The sequence below is a fragment of the Macrosteles quadrilineatus genome, unplaced genomic scaffold, assembly GCF_028750875.1.
Source record: "Macrosteles quadrilineatus isolate MER2022 unplaced genomic scaffold, UCM_ALF_1.0 Scaffold_1__1_contigs__length_201487025, whole genome shotgun sequence".
NCBI classification, from domain to species: Eukaryota; Metazoa; Arthropoda; class Insecta; order Hemiptera; family Cicadellidae; genus Macrosteles; species Macrosteles quadrilineatus.
Genome location: NW_026542594.1, coordinates 43,679,068 through 43,703,212, shown reverse-complemented (window position 1 = coordinate 43,703,212; position 24,145 = coordinate 43,679,068). Strand labels below are relative to the sequence as shown.

Genomic DNA, 24,145 nt, shown 5'->3' with positions numbered 1-24,145 from the left:
GGGTAGACGTGAACCCTGTGGAAACTCGCCATTCTCAGTAATCACACTCACTGCTGTATACAATATATATATACTCCTCCCAGTTCACGATAGGTACAAAATATCTAACCATTCCAGTGCAAAGGTAATTATTATTAGTATACTACATTTATCAAGGCCATTTAATAAAATCGTCTAATTTGTCATCTTTATTTTATGGGAATTTTTCTATTATAAAATACACTTATTACTCGGATTTTGTGACACATTTGTTCAAATTATTATTAAATTAAATAAACTTCGATTAATTTACATACTTTTGAAAGGAAGCTATTACCCTAACATGATTCAGACTGTACAAATTAAGCTCAGAAATTAATAATATACCCATGATACATACTTCAAATTACTTAAAACTAAAGATTGAGTGCCTAGATGGAATTTAAAATTACAAAATTATACATTTTCTATCTTGCCACCACGTGGTATGATCCTGCAATCTACAACTTGCCTATTCAAACTACTCTGCAACTTAAAACATTCACTTAAAACAATTAACAATGCACTTCTCGATATATTAACGCTCTTTCCTGGAATAAATTTGTAATTTTTTTAAATAAACTAAAATTTCCTTAAAATCTTACCTCGTTCTGAGGGTTATAACATGTAAGATGATCTGCTTCTCCAGATGCGACCAACATGACATACAGTACAATGACGAATGTGGGCATTTACCGTAGTCTGCACTCACTAATTTAATTTCGGCGTACACCTACAGCGACTCTATCTGTCTGCAAACCATGAAACTAATTCCCCCCTCCGTCGCATGAATAGGTGACCATTGCCTTGTCTTTTGTCCTTGAACGTCAGCTCACCTACATAACATGTAAACCCGTCTGCGAATGTTAAATTTTTAATTTATCTAGATCAAACTCTTCTAACAGATTTATTGTAACGAAAATCGTTACAAATCTCCCCTTTTAAAATAAAATCTCGTTTTCCTCCTAACCCATAAAACGACTTTTTATTTACAAAAAAAACTTGTGTTGAAAAAAAATTTTACCTCAAACATAAAATCATCACCTCTCCTTATGTAAGGATAATCTCTACGTTCCATGACGCTAGTCGCTTCGCCGGCTCTCGGCCCGCGATAAGGCGCCCTTATCAGGATTTCTGCCTGATATCGGAATATTCTAGTCCCACTCAGTCAATATTTACTATTTCATATTATACTGGTCTGATTATCATAGTTTATTATCATTAAATGATTTATTATCATAGTTTATCATATAATTTATTTTCCACTAACTGGTCTTTTACAACATTACAACAATTAATTTTATTTCTACTATATTACAACACATTTTCAATTTAAGGTATTCACAAGACATTTTATACATCTGTTGCTACTCTAATAACTAAGGAAACTGCTATTTTCTCGCGAACATTCCAAAAACATGAAATGATAATATATCACACTTTTAACTCAACTTGTACACTATGATCCCCTATAGCTGTCTCCCCTTTTCTGATCTTGAAAGTAGCTCCCTGGCCATGAAACCATTTCATTACCAGATTAACCATAGTAAATCGAAGACGGATTTTTAAATTGTTCCAAATCCCTGCATGTCGAGACCTTTGATCACTTAACGCCAGTGCGTCCTAAGTATAAATTATCTACCTTTAAACTGTATATTTTTATCCCTTTTTTATTCCAATTATTCTCCTCCCCTTTTCTTTATTTATATTTTACTCTGCGTTCCATTACAATCATACTGTCACGCTTCACCCACAAGCTTCAAACTCGCGTTCCATTTCAGGTTTTAATCTTAAGACCTCAGGCTTCGCTGATAATTCTCCACCCGGCGTTCGATTACACAGGAGATCCAGGCTTCACAAACAAGTAAAAGTAAAAAAATATATATACATAAACCCTTCCTTTGTTATTGAATATCGACTTAAATAGATACTACTATTTACAACAGGTGCACTCATTACCAAGCTTTCTTTAACTGATCTACGTGAGCCCTTCTAATAATCTTATAGTCATCCACCTTCTGTAACAGAACTGTAACCGGCGTCAAAAAATGTATTATCCTATATTTCTCTGACCATTTTAACGCTAACTTTGCCTGAAACTTAGCAGCCTTGTTGCTCAAGTGATGAAGTTTAACATAAACAGCATCAAATAACTTGAATGGATGTTTTTCTCCTTCCTTTAACAATCTCCGCTGCTTTGTCTTTGCATGAGCTAATCTCAGGTTTCTTATAGCATGATTAAACTTTGATTTAACATTCTCCTTATCCGTGTGATCACCTATCAAGTCATTGACTCTCCACATAGCCGACAAGCTACAGTTTGGTTCAAAGTTGAACATTAACCTAAACGCTGTATGTTTTGTCACCTCGTTTACCGCAGTATTAAGTGCCAGTTGTATATAGTGCAAGTTGCTATCCCACTTATCATGGCAGTTATGATGCAGTGCCACCATACTCTGTTTTACAGTTTTGATATACCTTTCACTTTTGTTTGACTTAGCGTTATATGCTACTATTCTATGTAACTTTATTCCATACTTGAAACAAAAGTTTTTGAAACCGTTTCCTCTGAAATAACTAGCGTTATCTGTAACCAACATTTCCGCTGTCCCTACATGCTTAAAAACTTGCGTTTCGATCGCCCTGATGATGCTGGATGTTTTTGCATCTCTGAGGGGTATTAGCCAAACAAACTTGGTGAAATCATCCACCACAACTAGTAACATGTTATTACCATTTCTACTCCTGGGAAAGCTCCCCGCAATGTCAACGTATAGTTTACCCATGGGCTTATCACTTTGATAATTAACGATTTCCCCGTGGTACACTCTTTGCGCTTGCTTTGATCGACCACACGTTTCACACTGCCTCACATAGTCTCTTACGTCATCAAGTAGTTTTTCCCAATAATAAGTATCCTTAATCTTGTTCATTGTTTTAGAGATACCCAAATGGCATCCGGTGCTAACACTATTATGGTAATAATGTAATATCATCCTTCTTAACGCACTTGGCACAACAATCCTCCCTTTTGTTTTGTTAGGAGGCTTAAACAGTAATACACCCTTTTGAATGGTAAAATGTGTTAGGTTTTCTCCCCTTTTTATCTTGTTCATTACCTGCATAATTTCGTCGTCTTTAGCTTGATGCTCTTGTAGGTCAGTAAAAGCTAGAGGGTAATCAGACACCACAGCTATTTTATTTGGTTTGAGGACTTCACTTAAATTATTTACAAACTGCTTCATTTTACTAATTTCATCGTCCGTCACCTTTTCTTCCACCTCAATTGTAGGGTATCCCTCAAACATTCTCGACAAACAGTCTGCTATTTTGTTATCTTTCCCCTTTATATGTTTAACTTTAAAAGGCAAGCCAAGTATTAATTCGGTCCATCGCCCTAGTTTTCCCAGTTTGTTGTGGTGCGACAAAACCCATGATAATGCTTGGTTATCCGTCTCAAGATAAAATGGAATTACCTCCAAATAGCTCCTAAACTTTTGGATTGATAAAACGATCCCTAATCCCTCCTTTTCATAAACTGTTAGTTTTAACTCCTGTTTCGTAAACTTTTTGGAGTAGTAATGAATCGGATATCTGACACCATCTACCTCTTGTAGTAAAACACTTGCGCAACCAACTTGACTAGCGTCCGTTTGCAGGATAAAAGGCAACTCATAGTTGGGAAGTCTTAACACTGGTGGATTACAAATACCTTCCTTTAACTTTTGAAAGTTTACCTCACACTCCTCCGTCCATTTGAATTTTACATTTTTCTTTCTCAACTCATTTAAAGGAGCACACAGTATAGCATAATTTTCTATAAATCTGGAGTAAAAATTTATCATCCCGATAAATCTACTCAAGTTCTTGGAATTAGTCGGGCTCTTATAATCTCTAATCGCCTTGGTTCTGTCCGGATCTATTTTTAGACTGTTACGAGATACTCTATGTCCCAAAAAACTGATCTCCTCAGCTGCAAATAGAACTTTGCTCGGATTTACTGTTAGATTAGCTTTCGATAAACGTGCTATGACCTCCGTGAGGTGTTCTATGTGTTCTTCCGGGGTTTTCGAAAACACAACAACATCATCTACAAAAGATATCACACTTATGAATTTCATGTCCGAAAAGACTCTGTCTAAGTAGCTTGATAAAAGCCCAGATCCTAGATGTAACCCATAAGGACACCGAGTATACTGATACAAGGAATATGGAGTGCTGAAGGCAGTTAAGTGTCTACTTTTTTTGTCTAGAGGAACTTGATAATAAGAATTATTCAAATCTAAAACTGTGTAAATAGACGCCCCGCTGAGATAATTAAATGATCCATGGAGCTCTCCAATGGGATGTACAATCGGCTCGATTTTAGAATTTAACTCCTTAAAATTTGTAACCAAGCGATAACCCTTTCCTTCCCCTTTACTTACAAGGAAACTCGGAGATGAATACGATGATAAACTTGGCTCGATTATTCCCTGTTTTAAAAGGGAATCAGTTATCTCCCTCATAACCTTCATATTAGGTGGTGACACTGGATAAGGCTTTATTTTAACAGGATTTATATCTTTGAGTTTTATTTCACACTCAAAATCAATCGCCTTCCCTATCTTATTTGTAAAAACTTTTGAATTGTCCTCTACTAGCTTAACTATCTGTTCCTTAAGCGCTTCGCACCCAATTTTCAATTCCTGTGTGCCTTCATTCGTCAACAACTTAACAGGTTTAATACCAACATTTAAGTTAAATACATTCCCAGAGTCAAATGCAAAATACCCTTGATTTTCTCTTAAGTTTAAGTGTAATCCTGTTTTCTCCATAAAATGCATACCTAATATGACATCCCAGCTTATTTTGTTCGCTATTACAAACCGCACTACCCATGTCTTATCTTGGATTCTTATCTTAGCATGACAAACTCCGATTATCTCGACTGGTTCGTTTGTAGCTGTGCTACAGCTAATATTTTCTATAGAGAAACTTAGAATTAATTTCCTAGCTTCCAATTCCTCATATACACTTGACTTTAAAATATTTACAGAACAACCAGTATCCAATAACGCACATTTCACAAAGTTTTTACCAAAACTTATACCTACCGTGGGCAAATTATAAATACTCCTCTTGGTCTTAAACCAGAGTTTGTTTTTCTCCTTTCTCTCTTTCTTTCTCAATTTAATTTTCTCAAATTTGAAATGCTCCTTGACATCTAATCTATTTACATAACCATCTGTACTTCGCACTCTATTTATTAACTTTTTCATATTCCCACGACCTGTTTTTTGGAAGGCACTCTTCCGACTGATTAGTTTTCCGGATTTTGACTCACAGACTGGTTCCTATTTTCCCCACTGGTACTCTCCCCGTTATTATTTACACCTCTAAAAAAACTTCTTCTATCAGTCCCCTCATAACCCCCCCTGCTGTTACGTTGCCAACAGTTTCTTATCTGATGTCCCGGTTTTGAACAATAAAAACAAACAGGGCGGTCATCGTTACGAACATTTCGCTCTGTAGATTCAGACACATTATTCACACCTTTACTAGCGTAACTACCTCGCGCCTGATTGCTTACTCTCTCGTCTCTCTCTATCGATATAATCTATGTTCTGCACGAACATACACATTCTGTCTAGATCCTGGACCGTTTTAGGCAAACCTTGGAACACTAATTTACTCCTATCACTAGAGTTTATTCCCATAATGATAATCTCGATTAACTCATCCTCCGAATATTCACACATCAGAGTCTCAACGTTCTTTTTAATATCACACACATACATCGCCAAAGGTTCATTTGCACGTTGTGGTCTATGTACCATGTCCCTCTTAAGTTTCTCGTACAGTCCGCGGGGAATAAAGTATTTTAATAATGCTTTCTGCGCGTCCTGAAGGTTCGATCCACTTTTAACAAGACCATTTATTTTCCCAAGTAAAGGTTCACTTACATAACTAGAAACAAGTTCTAATAACTGACCTTCCTTTAAATTACCATACTGCTTAATCTTATTTATAACAGTGATGAAACTTAGCAGCTTAACATGATCAAGACCGTTAGTGTTTGGTGGAATTTCCCTTAAGGTTCTTTCTAAAGGATTTACTAACTTAGTAAACAATTTACTTGATTGACTGAGTGAGGATTGATTTGAGCATTCCCCAACATAGTTTACATTGCTTTGTTGGTTATCATTACTACATTCTTTAACTAAGGTCGCTGGCCCCTTATCTTCGCTAACTACACTATCGATTTCTTTGGACGGACCTGCTTTCACTGAACTATTGTCCGAATTAAAAACATCATTACACATTTCACTAACATCAACTTCCAACTTACTCTCCTCTACTTCATGGCTTTCGCTTAATTTTCTCAAAATATCCTGCGATACACTACTATCTAACTCCCCCATTTTATTACTAAGCAACGTCTCCCATTTAACAGTTTCCCTTGACCACTCCTCTACCACTTTGCGATTTTCACTTGGCAAACGCGTTTCTCCGTTCTCCAACAAATTACTCAACCTACGACGAAGATGACAAACCCTTTCTTTCAACCTATGTACATGAACCGGTTCCTTAACCCCACCTATTCCCTCGAGAATCTCCCTAAGTTCGCCTAGCTTTTCTCTACAGTTGTCAATCTCGATTGAAACTCTTAAAATAGTCAAATTATTCCAATCTGTGGGCAGCCCGTCTTTTAATGCCTTCCTAAGCCGCTTTCTTAAAGTCGCTACAGTATTGTCACTTGTCACAGGTAACCCCCTCCATTGCAGCTCATACAAAAGTTCGTCCTTGAGGAGCAGATCCACATTAAATGCCATAATGATGCCTTTGTGTTACTTTATTTTTATTTTTTCCAATCCGTGCTCGAACCGCATAACGTCTGACTCACATTGATTAGCAGAGTGGCGCAACTTGTTACGTCCCTCATATTTTATGTACTACAGTTAACTCATTATGAGAGATGCTACTCTTCAGCTTAAAGCCATCAATAGTGAGACAGTATGCACCCGAACATAGATTGGAAGCAAAATAAAACAGTTTACTCCTGAAAAGATTTTTATTACAACAATTCGTAATGTTTACAAAAAATTATAGAATTTTAGATATGACCATAAAATACATTACAATTTTGACTCTTTTACTTGGAAACTCCGAGTAATTTTTCTCTGTTCAAATAAAATAATCACTTACTAAAAACAAATTAAAGTACCCTGTAACTTCTCCCCTCTCATACACAAAAACTCATAAAACACACTCTAACAAACTATCTCTAAGTCTTTACGCCTCAAAATCCAACTAAAATTACATAAACTAGGCCCCAAATCAATATAAACTGCACTGGAATGGTACTCATCACTTCCATCCCGCGACGTGGTATCCTGGACTGAAGACGTGTGATCTCCATGGAGCATCTAGCTTGAAAATATGTAGAAGTCTGCGCAGATCCAAGAAAATCAGTGATCTGAAGACGAGACCTTCAAAGATGATAGGCCTTCCTCCCGATGCCGTAGAGTACAATAGCCTGCCTAATGCCTGAGATCCAGGGGTAGACGTGAACCCTGTGGAAACTCGCCATTCTCAGTAATCACACTCACTGCTGTATACAATATATATATACTCCTCCCAGTTCACGATAGGTACAAAATATCTAACCATTCCAGTGCAAAGGTAATTATTATTAGTATACTACATTTATCAAGGCCATTTAATAAAATCGTCTAATTTGTCATCTTTATTTTATGGGAATTTTTCTATTATAAAATACACTTATTACTCGGATTTTGTGACACATTTGTTCAAATTATTATTAAATTAAATAAACTTCGATTAATTTACATACTTTTGAAAGGAAGCTATTACCCTAACATGATTCAGACTGTACAAATTAAGCTCAGAAATTAATAATATACCCATGATACATACTTCAAATTACTTAAAACTAAAGATTGAGTGCCTAGATGGAATTTAAAATTACAAAATTATACATTTTCTATCTTGCCACCACGTGGTATGATCCTGCAATCTACAACTTGCCTATTCAAACTACTCTGCAACTTAAAACATTCACTTAAAACAATTAACAATGCACTTCTCGATATATTAACGCTCTTTCCTGGAATAAATTTGTAATTTTTTTAAATAAACTAAAATTTCCTTAAAATCTTACCTCGTTCTGAGGGTTATAACATGTAAGATGATCTGCTTCTCCAGATGCGACCAACATGACATACAGTACAATGACGAATGTGGGCATTTACCGTAGTCTGCACTCACTAATTTAATTTCGGCGTACACCTACAGCGACTCTATCTGTCTGCAAACCATGAAACTAATTCCCCCCTCCGTCGCATGAATAGGTGACCATTGCCTTGTCTTTTGTCCTTGAACGTCAGCTCACCTACATAACATGTAAACCCGTCTGCGAATGTTAAATTTTTAATTTATCTAGATCAAACTCTTCTAACAGATTTATTGTAACGAAAATCGTTACAAATCTCCCCTTTTAAAATAAAATCTCGTTTTCCTCCTAACCCATAAAACGACTTTTTATTTACAAAAAAAACTTGTGTTGAAAAAAAATTTTAAATTTGTAATTTTTTTAAATAAACTAAAATTTCCTTAAAATCTTACCTCGTTCTGAGGGTTATAACATGTAAGATGATCTGCTTCTCCAGATGCGACCAACATGACATACAGTACAATGACGAATGTGGGCATTTACCGTAGTCTGCACTCACTAATTTAATTTCGGCGTACACCTACAGTGACTCTATCTGTCTGCAAACCATGAAACTAATTCCCCCCTCCGTCGCATGAATAGGTGACCATTGCCTTGTCTTTTGTCCTTGAACGTCAGCTCACCTACATAACATGTAAACCCGTCTGCGAATGTTAAATTTTTAATTTATCTAGATCAAACTCTTCTAACAGATTTATTGTAACGAAAATCGTTACAAATCTCCCCTTTTAAAATAAAATCTCGTTTTCCTCCTAACCCATAAAACGACTTTTTATTTACAAAAAAAACTTGTGTTGAAAAAAAATTTTACCTCAAACATAAAATCATCACCTCTCCTTATGTAAGGATAATCTCTACGTTCCATGACGCTAGTCGCTTCGCCGGCTCTCGGCCCGCGATAAGGCGCCCTTATCAGGATTTCTGCCTGATATCGGAATATTCTAGTCCCACTCAGTCAATATTTACTATTTCATATTATACTGGTCTGATTATCATAGTTTATTATCATTAAATGATTTATTATCATAGTTTATCATATAATTTATTTTCCACTAACTGGTCTTTTACAACATTACAACAATTAATTTTATTTCTACTATATTACAACACATTTTCAATTTAAGGTATTCACAAGACATTTTATACATCTGTTGCTACTCTAATAACTAAGGAAACTGCTATTTTCTCGCGAACATTCCAAAAACATGAAATGATAATATATCACACTTTTAACTCAACTTGTACACTATGATCCCCTATAGCTGTCTCCCCTTTTCTGATCTTGAAAGTAGCTCCCTGGCCATGAAACCATTTCATTACCAGATTAACCATAGTAAATCGAAGACGGATTTTTAAATTGTTCCAAATCCCTGCATGTCGAGACCTTTGATCACTTAACGCCAGTGCGTCCTAAGTATAAATTATCTACCTTTAAACTGTATATTTTTATCCCTTTTTTATTCCAATTATTCTCCTCCCCTTTTCTTTATTTATATTTTACTCTGCGTTCCATTACAATCATACTGTCACGCTTCACCCACAAGCTTCAAACTCGCGTTCCATTTCAGGTTTTAATCTTAAGACCTCAGGCTTCGCTGATAATTCTCCACCCGGCGTTCGATTACACAGGAGATCCAGGCTTCACAAACAAGTAAAAGTAAAAAAATATATATACATAAACCCTTCCTTTGTTATTGAATATCGACTTAAATAGATACTACTATTTACAACAGGTGCACTCATTACCAAGCTTTCTTTAACTGATCTACGTGAGCCCTTCTAATAATCTTATAGTCATCCACCTTCTGTAACAGAACTGTAACCGGCGTCAAAAAATGTATTATCCTATATTTCTCTGACCATTTTAACGCTAACTTTGCCTGAAACTTAGCAGCCTTGTTGCTCAAGTGATGAAGTTTAACATAAACAGCATCAAATAACTTGAATGGATGTTTTTCTCCTTCCTTTAACAATCTCCGCTGCTTTGTCTTTGCATGAGCTAATCTCAGGTTTCTTATAGCATGATTAAACTTTGATTTAACATTCTCCTTATCCGTGTGATCACCTATCAAGTCATTGACTCTCCACATAGCCGACAAGCTACAGTTTGGTTCAAAGTTGAACATTAACCTAAACGCTGTATGTTTTGTCACCTCGTTTACCGCAGTATTAAGTGCCAGTTGTATATAGTGCAAGTTGCTATCCCACTTATCATGGCAGTTATGATGCAGTGCCACCATACTCTGTTTTACAGTTTTGATATACCTTTCACTTTTGTTTGACTTAGCGTTATATGCTACTATTCTATGTAACTTTATTCCATACTTGAAACAAAAGTTTTTGAAACCGTTTCCTCTGAAATAACTAGCGTTATCTGTAACCAACATTTCCGCTGTCCCTACATGCTTAAAAACTTGCGTTTCGATCGCCCTGATGATGCTGGATGTTTTTGCATCTCTGAGGGGTATTAGCCAAACAAACTTGGTGAAATCATCCACCACAACTAGTAACATGTTATTACCATTTCTACTCCTGGGAAAGCTCCCCGCAATGTCAACGTATAGTTTACCCATGGGCTTATCACTTTGATAATTAACGATTTCCCCGTGGTACACTCTTTGCGCTTGCTTTGATCGACCACACGTTTCACACTGCCTCACATAGTCTCTTACGTCATCAAGTAGTTTTTCCCAATAATAAGTATCCTTAATCTTGTTCATTGTTTTAGAGATACCCAAATGGCATCCGGTGCTAACACTATTATGGTAATAATGTAATATCATCCTTCTTAACGCACTTGGCACAACAATCCTCCCTTTTGTTTTGTTAGGAGGCTTAAACAGTAATACACCCTTTTGAATGGTAAAATGTGTTAGGTTTTCTCCCCTTTTTATCTTGTTCATTACCTGCATAATTTCGTCGTCTTTAGCTTGATGCTCTTGTAGGTCAGTAAAAGCTAGAGGGTAATCAGACACCACAGCTATTTTATTTGGTTTGAGGACTTCACTTAAATTATTTACAAACTGCTTCATTTTACTAATTTCATCGTCCGTCACCTTTTCTTCCACCTCAATTGTAGGGTATCCCTCAAACATTCTCGACAAACAGTCTGCTATTTTGTTATCTTTCCCCTTTATATGTTTAACTTTAAAAGGCAAGCCAAGTATTAATTCGGTCCATCGCCCTAGTTTTCCCAGTTTGTTGTGGTGCGACAAAACCCATGATAATGCTTGGTTATCCGTCTCAAGATAAAATGGAATTACCTCCAAATAGCTCCTAAACTTTTGGATTGATAAAACGATCCCTAATCCCTCCTTTTCATAAACTGTTAGGTTTAACTCCTGTTTCGTAAACTTTTTGGAGTAGTAATGAATCGGATATCTGACACCATCTACCTCTTGTAGTAAAACACTTGCGCAACCAACTTGACTAGCGTCCGTTTGCAGGATAAAAGGCAACTCATAGTTGGGAAGTCTTAACACTGGTGGATTACAAATACCTTCCTTTAACTTTTGAAAGTTTACCTCACACTCCTCCGTCCATTTGAATTTTACATTTTTCTTTCTCAACTCATTTAAAGGAGCACACAGTATAGCATAATTTTCTATAAATCTGGAGTAAAAATTTATCATCCCGATAAATCTACTCAAGTTCTTGGAATTAGTCGGGCTCTTATAATCTCTAATCGCCTTGGTTCTGTCCGGATCTATTTTTAGACTGTTACGAGATACTCTATGTCCCAAAAAACTGATCTCCTCAGCTGCAAATAGAACTTTGCTCGGATTTACTGTTAGATTAGCTTTCGATAAACGTGCTATGACCTCCGTGAGGTGTTCTATGTGTTCTTCCGGGGTTTTCGAAAACACAACAACATCATCTACAAAAGATATCACACTTATGAATTTCATGTCCGAAAAGACTCTGTCTAAGTAGCTTGATAAAAGCCCAGATCCTAGATGTAACCCATAAGGACACCGAGTATACTGATACAAGGAATATGGAGTGCTGAAGGCAGTTAAGTGTCTACTTTTTTTGTCTAGAGGAACTTGATAATAAGAATTATTCAAATCTAAAACTGTGTAAATAGACGCCCCGCTGAGATAATTAAATGATCCATGGAGCTCTCCAATGGGATGTACAATCGGCTCGATTTTAGAATTTAACTCCTTAAAATTTGTAACCAAGCGATAACCCTTTCCTTCCCCTTTACTTACAAGGAAACTCGGAGATGAATACGATGATAAACTTGGCTCGATTATTCCCTGTTTTAAAAGGGAATCAGTTATCTCCCTCATAACCTTCATATTAGGTGGTGACACTGGATAAGGCTTTATTTTAACAGGATTTATATCTTTGAGTTTTATTTCACACTCAAAATCAATCGCCTTCCCTATCTTATTTGTAAAAACTTTTGAATTGTCCTCTACTAGCTTAACTATCTGTTCCTTAAGCGCTTCGCACCCAATTTTCAATTCCTGTGTGCCTTCATTCGTCAACAACTTAACAGGTTTAATACCAACATTTAAGTTAAATACATTCCCAGAGTCAAATGCAAAATACCCTTGATTTTCTCTTAAGTTTAAGTGTAATCCTGTTTTCTCCATAAAATGCATACCTAATATGACATCCCAGCTTATTTTGTTCGCTATTACAAACCGCACTACCCATGTCTTATCTTGGATTCTTATCTTAGCATGACAAACTCCGATTATCTCGACTGGTTCGTTTGTAGCTGTGCTACAGCTAATATTTTCTATAGAGAAACTTAGAATTAATTTCCTAGCTTCCAATTCCTCATATACACTTGACTTTAAAATATTTACAGAACAACCAGTATCCAATAACGCACATTTCACAAAGTTTTTACCAAAACTTATACCTACCGTGGGCAAATTATAAATACTCCTCTTGGTCTTAAACCAGAGTTTGTTTTTCTCCTTTCTCTCTTTCTTTCTCAATTTAATTTTCTCAAATTTGAAATGCTCCTTGACATCTAATCTATTTACATAACCATCTGTACTTCGCACTCTATTTATTAACTTTTTCATATTCCCACGACCTGTTTTTTGGAAGGCACTCTTCCGACTGATTAGTTTTCCGGATTTTGACTCACAGACTGGTTCCTATTTTCCCCACTGGTACTCTCCCCGTTATTATTTACACCTCTAAAAAAACTTCTTCTATCAGTCCCCTCATAACCCCCCCTGCTGTTACGTTGCCAACAGTTTCTTATCTGATGTCCCGGTTTTGAACAATAAAAACAAACAGGGCGGTCATCGTTACGAACATTTCGCTCTGTAGATTCAGACACATTATTCACACCTTTACTAGCGTAACTACCTCGCGCCTGATTGCTTACTCTCTCGTCTCTCTCTTTATCGATATAATCTATGTTCTGCACGAACATACACATTCTGTCTAGATCCTGGACCGTTTTAGGCAAACCTTGGAACACTAATTTACTCCTATCACTAGAGTTTATTCCCATAATGATAATCTCGATTAACTCATCCTCCGAATATTCACACATCAGAGTCTCAACGTTCTTTTTAATATCACACACATACATCGCCAAAGGTTCATTTGCACGTTGTGGTCTATGTACCATGTCCCTCTTAAGTTTCTCGTACAGTCCGCGGGGAATAAAGTATTTTAATAATGCTTTCTGCGCGTCCTGAAGGTTCGATCCACTTTTAACAAGACCATTTATTTTCCCAAGTAAAGGTTCACTTACATAACTAGAAACAAGTTCTAATAACTGACCTTCCTTTAAATTACCATACTGCTTAATCTTATTTATAACAGTGATGAAACTTAGCAGCTTAACATGATCAAGACCGTTAGTGTTTGGTGGAATTTCCCTTAAGGTTCTTTCTAAAGGATTTACTAACTTAGTAAACAATTTACTTGATTGACTGAGTGAGGATTGATTTGAGCATTCCCCAACATAGTTTACATTGCTTTGTTGGTTATCATTACTACATTCTTTAACTAAGGTCGCTGGCCCCTTATCTTCGCTAACTACACTATCGATTTCTTTGGACGGACCTGCTTTCACTGAACTATTGTCCGAATTAAAAACATCATTACACATTTCACTAACATCAACTTCCAACTTACTCTCCTCTACTTCATGGCTTTCGCTTAATTTTCTCAAAATATCCTGCGATACACTACTATCTAACTCCCCCATTTTATTACTAAGCAACGTCTCCCATTTAACAGTTTCCCTTGACCACTCCTCTACCACTTTGCGATTTTCACTTGGCAAACGCGTTTCTCCGTTCTCCAACAAATTACTCAACCTACGACGAAGATGACAAACCCTTTCTTTCAACCTATGTACATGAACCGGTTCCTTAACCCCACCTATTCCCTCGAGAATCTCCCTAAGTTCGCCTAGCTTTTCTCTACAGTTGTCAATCTCGATTGAAACTCTTAAAATAGTCAAATTATTCCAATCTGTGGGCAGCCCGTCTTTTAATGCCTTCCTAAGCCGCTTTCTTAAAGTCGCTACAGTATTGTCACTTGTCACAGGTAACCCCCTCCATTGCAGCTCATACAAAAGTTCGTCCTTGAGGAGCAGATCCACATTAAATGCCATAATGATGCCTTTGTGTTACTTTATTTTTATTTTTTCCAATCCGTGCTCGAACCGCATAACGTCTGACTCACATTGATTAGCAGAGTGGCGCAACTTGTTACGTCCCTCATATTTTATGTACTACAGTTAACTCATTATGAGAGATGCTACTCTTCAGCTTAAAGCCATCAATAGTGAGACAGTATGCACCCGAACATAGATTGGAAGCAAAATAAAACAGTTTACTCCTGAAAAAGATTTTTATTACAACAATTCGTAATGTTTACAAAAAATTATAGAATTTTAGATATGACCATAAAATACATTACAATTTTGACTCTTTTACTTGGAAACTCCGAGTAATTTTTCTCTGTTCAAATAAAATAATCACTTACTAAAAACAAATTAAAGTACCCTGTAACTTCTCCCCTCTCATACACAAAAACTCATAAAACACACTCTAACAAACTATCTCTAAGTCTTTACGCCTCAAAATCCAACTAAAATTACATAAACTAGGCCCCAAATCAATATAAACTGCACTGGAATGGTACTCATCACTTCCATCCCGCGACGTGGTATCCTGGACTGAAGACGTGTGATCTCCATGGAGCATCTAGCTTGAAAATATGTAGAAGTCTGCGCAGATCCAAGAAAATCAGTGATCTGAAGACGAGACCTTCAAAGATGATAGGCCTTCCTCCCGATGCCGTAGAGTACAATAGCCTGCCTAATGCCTGAGATCCAGGGGTAGACGTGAACCCTGTGGAAACTCGCCATTCTCAGTAATCACACTCACTGCTGTATACAATATATATATACTCCTCCCAGTTCACGATAGGTACAAAATATCTAACCATTCCAGTGCAAAGGTAATTATTATTAGTATACTACATTTATCAAGGCCATTTAATAAAATCGTCTAATTTGTCATCTTTATTTTATGGGAATTTTTCTATTATAAAATACACTTATTACTCGGATTTTGTGACACATTTGTTCAAATTATTATTAAATTAAATAAACTTCGATTAATTTACATACTTTTGAAAGGAAGCTATTACCCTAACATGATTCAGACTGTACAAATTAAGCTCAGAAATTAATAATATACCCATGATACATACTTCAAATTACTTAAAACTAAAGATTGAGTGCCTAGATGGAATTTAAAATTACAAAATTATACATTTTCTATCTTGCCACCACGTGGTATGATCCTGCAATCTACAACTTGTCTATTCAAACTACTCTGCAACTTAAAACATTCACTTAAAACATTCACTTAAAACAATTAACAATGCACTTCTCGATATATTAACGCTCTTTCCTGGAATAAATTTGTAATTTTTTTAAATAAACTAAAATTTCCTTAAAATCTTACCTCGTTCTGAGGGTTATAACATGTAAGATGATCTGCTTCTCCAGATGCGACCAACATGACATACAGTACAATGACGAATGTGGGCATTTACCGTAGTCTGCACTAACTAATTTAATTTCGGCGTACACCTACAGCGACTCTATCTGTCTGCAAACCATGAAACTAATTCCCCCCTCCGTCGCATGAATAGGTGACCATTGCCTTGTCTTTTGTCCTTGAACGTCAGCTCACCTACATAACATGTAAACCCGTCTGCGAATGTTAAATTTTTAATTTATCTAGATCAAACTCTTCTAACAGATTTATTGTAACGAAAATCGTTACAATGTTTTGAAAGAATTGCATTCGAGTCATATGGGGATAGTAAAGATGAAAAGCGTTGCCAGGTCATACATGTCATACATTAGGAAAATGTCGTTATACTGTGGATCGGAGACACTACGTCATATCTATTTTTCATATATTCACTCACACATAAGTTTTGGATTGTGTCTTTTTGGAGCAACACGGAAAATAAATTTGGACAGTATCTTAAAAGAACAAAAAAGAGCTATAACAATTATTCTTAAACTAAATGATGATCAATCAGCCAAAGAGGAACACTTTGTAAATCTTAAAATCCCCACAGTTTATGGACAATACATCTATGACTGCATACTAATTTATAAAAATGAGGCAGTAAGTTCTAAATCTTCCATATGCCACAAGTACAATACAAGACATAAAAATGAAACAATCCCAAATTATCATAGATTAAAATTTTACGAGAAAAAAACATATTCGGGAAAGAAATTCTTTATGTATTTACCAAAAAGTATAAAGTCTGAAAAGAATATTGAAAAATGTAAGAAGAAACTCATAGAATTCATAATAAACAAACAAATTTATTCTTTGGATGAGTTTTTCCACCTTTGTTCACAAAAGAACTAAAAGTATATTTCGGACAAATTATGTTAATAGTTAAGGTTCGGAGACTGATGTATTTTTAATGTAATTGTTTGACACTATTTATGTGTACTTATGTGCATGAAATAAATAAAGAATTTTTGATTTGATTTGATTTGATATCCCTAGCTTTAACCCATTGGGGAAGGAATTAATGCGCTACCTGCAGCACCCTCTGGCGGCAATTAATTTTACCGAATTTGTAGACTTTTACTCTAACTGCTATAGAAAGAAAACCTTAGGTAATAAATTAATAATTCTTTCACCATTTTGTTCACAGTAAAATTGTCTACAGAAAAGTGGTAATTGGATAGTCAAAGTTCTAAACTAAAAATATATATATATATATAAAGATTATAAAAATAAAAATTTTAAAAACAATATTTTGAAAGTAAACTTGATATACAAATTCCAAGATTAATCCAGACACCAAATAACACTACTATTATAAAGTTCAATCGATTCCCTACGTAGAAAAATCAAAAGTTGTGTACTTTTATAAGTAATAACATTTTTTTTAAATTGTTTGTTTACCTTAGCGCAGCTGATTTTTGGTGATATGTGGTTTCCATGGCAACACAAAATTGTTTGTTATTCGCTAAAATAAAAGAGTAAATACGCAAATCAAGAAGCAAGATATTTATAAACATTATAATAGTAAAAAGAAACTAAAAGGGCGAAAAATAATAATAACTAAATAACTAATGGCGCTGCCTAGCGGTGACACGAGCGGCACTCGTAAGTCGGCCGCCGGGCCTGCAGCGGCCGTACGAGTAACGCTCGTAAGTCGGCGCCAATGGGTTAAGCAGAATTTTGTTTGATTACCATAACTCAGTTAATCTAACAACTAACGAGACACTAGCTAAGCTTATGTTTAATCGTAACTTGAGAACACGATTAGATCTTTTACGACCTGATCTAGGTAGGCATGTAGAGGAACAGCAAAACAAACAAAAAATGTATGCCCAAGGTAGTAAAACTAAATGTTTATTTACCAATCAGTTAGTTCTACTAAGAGACTATAGAGCTGAATACAAATGGATAGAGGGAGCCATATTGCAGCAGATAAGTCCAACAATGTATACTGTTAGTCTAAATTCAGGCATTGTTTGGAAATGCCACATAGATCAGCTGATCCCTGTTGATACCCCTCCCACTCCAATACCAACAGTAGCAGACAGCCAAGCCGTAGCAGTGGCAACTCCAATAGGTGAGTCACGTGGTGTATCCAGCCCCAGGAGCCCGTTGCAGCCACAGCTGATGGAAGCCGACGTCACGAGGCAGGACGCTGGCGGGATGTCCCCCCTCCTCCACGTCACTCTTTACCCAGGATGCCCAGTCCAGCTGTTCCATCTCCCTCTCCCACCAGACCTAGAGCAGCTGAGACTATTGTTAAGCGTTTCCGGAAAGAGTTAGAAAACCTACTACGCGGTCCATATAACGCGGGTTTTATGGATTATATCCATAAAAAATCATTTAAATTTCAAGATCATATTATGATTATGAGTCAAGATGTTAAGAAGGGAGGTGTTATATATACCGTTATATATATATATATTTATATATTGTAGTGTATACAATAATGTACCATAATATTGCCATTTTTACGATATTTGGATTTGTGTTATAAAGAGTTGGCAATATGTTTTGCATTTGTGTCCTGACTGTGATCAGGCGACTGTGACATCATATCGTATGATTTCAATAATGCTCTCGGATTGGCTACTACCCATCACGCCACTTTTCCCTCTACGTTTAACCGCCGATCCAAAAGTTTCCTTGCTCTCCAGTCCTCAAGATTCCAGCAAACCATAACCATGTAGTCGGCCGGGTTTTATTTCACTCCCAAATGGTGTTTTTATTTAAATCCTTGCACCCCCAAACGTTTTAAGCGTGATTTTAAACGTTACAGTTTTTATTACAGAACCATGGTTAATGACTTAACATATCGATCGATTGCGCAATACTATTATTTGTATTTTGATTATGTAAAATGCAAATTAATTATCACATTAACGTCCATTTTATACAGTATTAGGTGTTTTATGGGTATGTAATATATGATTATGCCATGTTGGACTAACTGTGGTTTTTAGTTATCCGTGGTCTCCCCCCCCCCATTACCTCGGATAATTGAGAATCTACTATATCCGGTTAGTTCGGCCGTTTTGTAGTCCGGCCAGTGGTCCGGTCCCAAGGTGGCCGAACTAGAGGGAGTCTACTGTAATCAAATTTTGTCACAACTGTTTAATGGATTATCAAAGGTAGAAGCATACTTTGATAATATCATTTGTCATGGAGCAACTCTTGAAGAGTGTATGTAGAACCTCATTGCATGTTTGGATTGTCTCAAGAAAAATGATCTTCATCTTAACAGAACAAAATGTGTTTTCTTCAAGGAAAGTATTAATTAGAAATTCATTAAAAGGAGAAATTAATTACCTTGGACTTGTGGTGTCATTAAATAAGATTCAAAAATGCCCTAAAAAGGTTGAAGCAGTTACTCAGATGCCTCGCCCTAGAAACGTTGATGAGTCAAGACGCTTTCTTGGCTTAGTTACATACTATGCAAAATTCATCCCTGACTTCTCTTCAAAAACCCATCCACTACGATGTTTGCTTCGGAAAGGAGAAAAATTATTTTGGTCAGCTGCTGCTGAAGCCTCATTTCTGAATCTGAAATCTGAACTTTGTAGTGATACAGTTCTTATTCCTTTCGACCCATCAAAACCAGTTATTCTCACAACAGATGCTAGCCCAACTGGAATTGCTGCAACACTCATTAATGATATCGATGGTCAAGAAAGACCAATTGCATATGCATCCAGAGCATTGAATCAGGCTGAAACCAATTACAGCAAATTTGATAGAGAAGCTCTAGCAATCATCTATGCAGTCACCCATTTTTACAATTACGTTTTTGGTAAAAGATTCACTCTTGTCACCGATAATGAACCATTGTCACATATCTTTCATCCAGGACGTGCCCTACCACGAATGACGTCATCTCGCTTATTGCGTTATTCTTCACTCCTCAGTGGTCTTGACTATACAGTTCGATGCAAGAAAGGGAAAAACAACGAAAACGTGGGAGTGAAAATTTAAAAACGTACGTTTTCATGTCCCTGACCTTTTACTTCGTAGATACTGGATTTTTAGTTTATTATTATGTGTTTTAATATTTTTTGGGACGGGGGCAACATGTTACACACATTTATTTGGTTTTAAATAGGTTCTAGGTATTTTTTTCGTATTTTTAAAGTCTCGAAATTCACGACCATGACGTGTCCCTAGGGTACATTTTCCAACTTTCACACTGTTTTTAGACTAATTATTCATGCCGAAATATATAAAGCTATATTTATATGTCATCAATGGTTATTAAACTTACAAAAAAGGAGCATGTTATAATTTTATTGTCATTACAAACTGACTACCATGACAAAATAAGTCTGTCCCTCGATTTGGCGTCACGACCATTTGGGAAAAATTTTCAACTTTGGAGCACGACAGTGGCAAGCCTGGCGTCGATGGAGTCAGTTGGTTTTAGAGACTAGTTCGGGGTGTACGTCAGGATTGTAGTGCCGGTCGTTTCGAGTTGAAAGGAGGAATTACAAGATTAATAAAGGAAAGATTGTGTTTTTTGTAATTTTGGTGTGTCCATGACCGTACGTAGTCATTCGATGAAGTAGACATGGTGTTAATTTTTGTTTATAAGATATTTCAATTGCTAGATTAACGTAGAAGTCCACTTTGTATCCTCGAACATGAGGTGCAGGGCTACCGCCAGAACAGAGCCAAATAACACGTAATTTCACGACCAAAGTTTCACGACCATCGCGGGTTTTTTCACGACCAATCCAGCATTATGGATTATAGTGTGTTTGGTCGTGACAATAACTTTAATATAATTGTAAATTGAACAGTTTAGTTCAATTGAAACACATATTTTTATTATAACTAACAGGATAATTGAAGGATTGTTTAGAAAGATTTAGATTATTCCAGACAATTCACGACCGTACCGCTTGTCCCTGACCATCACGTTTATGATTTCTATCATAAAAATTTCAAAAATTAAAATATCGTTATATTTCAATGTTTTATACACAAAAGAAGCACACCTCTATACAAACATAACGATTTTTCGGGTCTCAGGTAAGTTTCTTCGGAGTTATACAAACTTAAAAAGATTTTATTGGCTTTTTTTCAATTTTTTGAGTTTTTTTATTTTTTTCTAGAAAGACCAAATATACCAAAAGCTCAGTGACCTTTTTATTGTATAATGGTCATAAAAGTAAATTAGTTTATAGCAAAACATAGTTATAAAAATAATATTAACTATTTTTAATATTCATTTAAACGTCCATTATGGTCGTGACAGGATTTTGTGTTTTTCAACTAAAGATGCTCTTTTAAAAAGAAACTACCAAAGATATTGCGTTACCATGGACATTTTATGAAACTTCAAATGATAATGAAATAAAAAAATAATAAAAGTTTTGAAAAAAGGGGAAAAGAATTTGCAAAGTGCTTTTCCTGAAAACGTACGTTTTTAAATTTTCACTCGTAGACTGTTGTCTCGGAAGCCCAGTTCACTCATCAATTTCATCTGAACTAACATTCAACAAAGAAATAAACACAATCAATGCAGAAACCTTGCTTCAAATCTCCAGCACAGTGATAACCGCAGAAACAATCGAAGAAGAAACAGCAAAAGACCCTGAGCTACAAGTTCTTTTGCATGAACTGAAAAATAGTCGCAAAGATATCCCTTACATGACTCAGACAACATACTTTTCCGATCAGATCGAGTCGTAATTCCCTAACGTCTTCGAAATATAATTCTAAATGACCTTCATGAATCACACCTTGGAATTACTAAAATGTAACAGCTTTCTAGAAAATATGTAAATTGGGAAGGTATAGACAAAGAAATAGGAATACTAGTGAAAAGCTGTGTAGCTTGTGCTAAAGTTTGTCACAACCACCAATAGCTCCGGTACATCCATGGGATCAGCCCTATGATAACTGGGAAAGAGTGCATATTGATTATGCCGGACCATTGGATGGAAATTATTTCCTCATGTGTGTAGATGCTAAATCAAAGTGGGCAGAAGTTCGCATTCTTTGAAATGCTCCTTCCTCAGTGACGACCATGGCACTACTTGTAAACATTTTACAAAACATTTTTTATTTCAGAGTACTAATATTGAATAAAGATTTTATTTGATTTGATTGATTGATTTCTCGGTCCATGGGTACCCTTCGTTCTTGGTCTCGGACAGTGCAACTATATTCAAAAGTGAAGAGTTCATCAATTACTGCAAAGAACGTGGGATTTTCCTAAAACTTACCGCCCCTAACCATCCAGCAACAAATGGTCTGGCGGAACGAAATATACAAACTTTAAAGAGAAGACTTAAAGCTGCTGCCGATGATCCAACCCCAATCACCACAAAGCTACAAAACATTATGTTCAGATATCAAGCAACACCTTTGGCATCAGGCAAGTCTCTAGCAGAGTTGTATTTGAATAGGAAGATTCGGATTAGATTTGACACACTTCTCCCTAACCCAAAGGCAAAACTTACATCAAAATTAATTGCTCCTCTTAGCGTCCGCTCTCTTAATGTTGGGAAGAGGATTGAGGCGAGAGTTCAATCTGGGTAACGTCAGCATATTACGGGAATAGCACACCTATGTTTTTTACTTACACCATGCCTTAGTTCAGTATCATTGAATAGGCCTAACAAAATTAAATGATGACAACATATTGTTATTAACATTAATGTTATTACTTGTTCAATCCAATTATTGAATGATTGATACTTCATTTCAATAAGAATGAACTCCAATTTTTCGGCCCCACTCGTCTAACGGGACTCTATTCTCGCCGGTTTCCCCTAGCAGTTTCACGGGCCCCTCGGCCCCCCGCATTGCGGGCCCTGCGGGCCCTTCTGTTACGCCACTTCCTTTCTCTTACAAAGAAATCAAGACTAGACTTGGCAGTTCTTATGAGCGTGACCCAGCGTGGATGGCCGACACCAACCAACAACAACAAGCAAGCCCTCCGTACTTTCCTCAGTTAAGGAAACCATAAAAGTATTTGCCAGCTCATCGAGTAGCGGCAAGTAGCGGCCCAGAATAAATGGGAATGGGTGTACCCTCGGTGACATAAACCCTACCCCAGTTTCCTGGGGCCCGGCCTCCTCTGTTTGCCTTGTACCAGAAAAACTGACATATCTGTGGTCGTCTGTGGTAGAGCCATGCCTCACCACCAACTAGGGCCCAAAGGGCCTTTTCCCTGACGACACACCAAAGAGATCCCATTGTCAGTGTGAGGCACAAATCAGCCCCTCTGCACAGGTAGGGCACTCCTAAGGCTGTATAGTGCAGTGCGCGCTAGACGGAAAAGAAGGAGGAAAACACCCAAAACGGGTTTGAACAAATAAAAATAAAAATAATGACATAAGATTCTGTGGACCAAGCCAAAGATGAGAAGCAAACTTGGCTTCAGAGAAAGTAAGGGTCTCCCACCCCCTGTTACTCGCCTCTTACAGCAAGCCTGGGGAGGCTGGATTCTAACCCGGGACAAAGAATAGCATTGAGTTTGGAGCTATACAGAAAAGTAACCACACTACTTATAAAAACACTGAGAACATAAGTCTTTCATCGTTTTATTCTACATATTTATATGAAAAAAAAACATTTTTTAACTTGTTTATAAAAATTAATATGACAGTCAGAACGTAAAAGAGCGTTGTTTATGACTTCGTACAATATAAACCAAACACCAAAACTTAATCAAACTTCAATACAACATAATACTATATTCAGAACTACACATTATGAATTAATTTGTAGATTTTCAGAATTTTTTCAGAAAACAGAAACCCCAATTTGGGAAAAGACTCTAAACTCAAATTTAGAAAAAAAAATCCTTAGAACAGATGCTTCCCCAGTATGACCCTGTCCT

The 24,145-nt window shown here is 36.4% G+C and overlaps 1 protein-coding gene across 3 annotated transcripts in view; it reads left to right on the top strand.

Moving 5' to 3' along the window:
• LOC128982852 (armadillo repeat-containing protein 5) overlaps positions 1-24,145 on the top strand; it is a 144,165-nt gene that overhangs the window by 115,496 nt on the left and 4,524 nt on the right. The window lies entirely within an intron of this gene.